This window comes from Eptesicus fuscus, chromosome 14 (assembly GCF_027574615.1).
Source record: "Eptesicus fuscus isolate TK198812 chromosome 14, DD_ASM_mEF_20220401, whole genome shotgun sequence".
Classification (NCBI taxonomy): domain Eukaryota; kingdom Metazoa; phylum Chordata; class Mammalia; order Chiroptera; family Vespertilionidae; genus Eptesicus; species Eptesicus fuscus.
The window spans coordinates 16,558,149-16,560,885 of NC_072486.1; the positions used below are offsets into that span (position 1 = coordinate 16,558,149).

General features: G+C 38.4%; 1 pseudogene; it reads right to left on the minus strand.

The window, feature by feature from the left end:
• Positions 1 to 1,170: 1,170 nt before the first annotated feature.
• On the minus strand, positions 1,171 to 1,795 carry LOC129151501 (60S ribosomal protein L12-like; annotated as a pseudogene).
• Between the last annotated feature and the right edge of the window lie 942 nt (positions 1,796 to 2,737).

The following is a 2,737-nucleotide window of genomic DNA, read 5'->3' on the forward strand; positions in this document are numbered from 1 at the left end:
GAAACTAATACAAAGTAATACTGAATGTCAACTGTAACTAAAACATAAAATTAAAAAAGAAAAGGTGAAGTAATCCAATAGCACAAGTTTGTTCTAAAAAAAACCCCCAGAAAATTACAAAGAAGAGAATTCCAACCACCAACAAATACACTGCAGCAAATTCTGATGGTACCTAGCTAACCTCCATCCTTCTTGCTTTTTCCTCTCCCTAATAGAAACTAGATCATTAGTTGCAGTATCGATCCTCCCTGGCTCAGCCATGGCCCTAAAGAGCTATCTGAGTGGCCATGCCATTCTTCTTTTCATGAGTGGCGAAGGTATTGGCGGGCGATGTCACTCTGGCCAATGAGTTACGCAGAATGGTTTACTGGAGAAATTTTGGGTAAAATGTCCTTCCTTGAGAAAATACCCGAGAAAGCAAACGTTCTCTTCTATGTCTCTGGAATTTATGAGGCCTGAATGAATGGAATGCCTGGAACTAGTACGGTCAGCTTGTGACTCCTGGAGGAAACAGCCCTGTGGTGACACCAACTCTAGGACCAGCAGAATGGAGCGGCATGAAGGACCCGCATGCTGTTGACACTATTGACCACCTACACCATAGGTCCTAGGGCTGCCCAGCTGCCCTGCTAGTTCACTCAATGGTAATGTCTTTGTCATTTGCCACTTAGAGTAGAATTTGCTATTACCTGCTGTGGAACAGAACCTAACTCATATACCTACTCCTTACATTACTCACTGTATATATCCGGGCACGGTAGCTTTGGGAGTGGAAGGGTAAGAAACACATTTTTACAAGATACGTGAATATTATAAAAATTCAAACAAGTTAAAAAAAAGTATGATGATAAAAGTAAAAGCCCCTCTAACACCCAAGACCATGAACACAAACATTTTCCTGATTTCTTTCTATCAATGCATGAATTCTTCTGGGAAATGAGTGAATAGACAAAAAATATATATATATATGCTTTTATAAAAATGAGATATTACATATTTGCATTTAAAAATTATTAAATATCAATTAATTTAACAATAAAAACTATAGTTGAAGGGACTATAAACATAACTATAGGAGGTACTATTTCCAAAAAACACTAAGGTTATAGAAACTATTTTAAAAAATCAGTGTTTGGAATTCATTCATTCATTCATTCATTTAGTATTTGGTTATCCAATTCCTTCTTGTTCTTGACTAGCAGGGTATCCCACTGCATCGCTGCTGATGTCATCCATAATGACGCGAGGGTGGTGGCCATCAACACCGCAGCTCACAGACTGGGCAGACCCCAGGATCTCTTTAATGGTTCCAGAGAGTTCTCCAGCAAAAGATCGTGCCGCCTCTCTCAGGCAATGTTGACAATCTCATCAAAAGTGATATTTCCACTTGCTTAATTTTTCTTTTTCTTTTTCTTTCTTTTTTTTTTTTTTTTTGCTTCTTTCTGTCTTGAGGTGGTTCTTTGAGGGTTTTGTTGGTCAGGGCGGAGGCAGAAGGCACTTCTTCAATCTGGGCCTGTCTGTTCTGAATGGTCAGTTTCACTGTTAACCCTGAGACCTCTCCATCAGCAGTCGCATTGGCGATGTCATCAGCAACCTTATTTGGAGACAGACCCAGGGGGCAGATCTGGGGAGTCAGGGCAGACGTGGCACCCACTTCTCCATCAGTGCACCAGGTATACAATTTTGATCTCAGGGTCCAACTTCGGCATGATGGAGGCATCTGGTGTCCAATAAACCTGGATTCCGGACAATCGGAGAAAGCTGAACCTAAGCCTCCACTGAGCTGAAAGCTGGAGTCTTTTTATTTTTTTTTAACTCTATGTTTCTATTTTAAGCAGCAGGGAGTCTGTCCCTGCTCAGGGAGAAGATATTAACACTTTTACACATTCCTCCTTCTCACCTCTCCCCAATGTCTCATATTGGTTAGCTTTATGAATATTTTTACATTGCCCTACTTTATAAAACTCGCTTTCTGTCCTGTAACCACAAGCTCATAATTGTTTAAATAGATTCAATGTTGCTCCATTAATCTTACTATGTTTTCTCCACTTCTGAATTCCATTTTTTTGCTTGTAGTTCATCTCTTCATTGTGTGGGTTTCATTGTTAAGCAGTGTAGTTCATGTCTGAGAATTTCTACCTTGCCTGTTTATTTTCCCTACATTTTAGTAGCATCTTGCCTGGGTGGAACAGTAGATTGAACTTCTAGAACTTCAGAGATTTTTCATTATCCTCTGATATTAGATACTGGAAACGTTTGATGTTTTGTTAAGTCTCACAGATTCCCTTCCTACCCTCCCCCCACCATAGATCTTTGCTTTATCTGCATGAACCCCTGGAAAATTATTTGTAATTTTTAATTCAATAGCCCAGTTAGGGTATGACTATGTGCTGAACATTTCTAGAAACTCTTCTTAAAAGACAGGAACTCTTTTAATCCGCACATTTATTTTTTACTTTTTCAATGAAATGACCTTTCTTCATTTTCACAAAATAATCATCTGTTTAAATGTTTTGAAATATCAATTTCAGGGACGTAAATAATCTTTTTGTTATAATGCCTTTGTCTTTCTCATCATTGACTTCTCTCCAAATGCTTTAATTTTCCTTTTTCATTCCAACTGATTGTCTCAAGCCTTTCCTCTTTGTTGGTAAAGATTTTCACTGGTGTCTATTCTGTTTCCTGCTATTTCTAATGAATACTTTTTGTTCTATAATTATCATGCTTTTTTCATTCC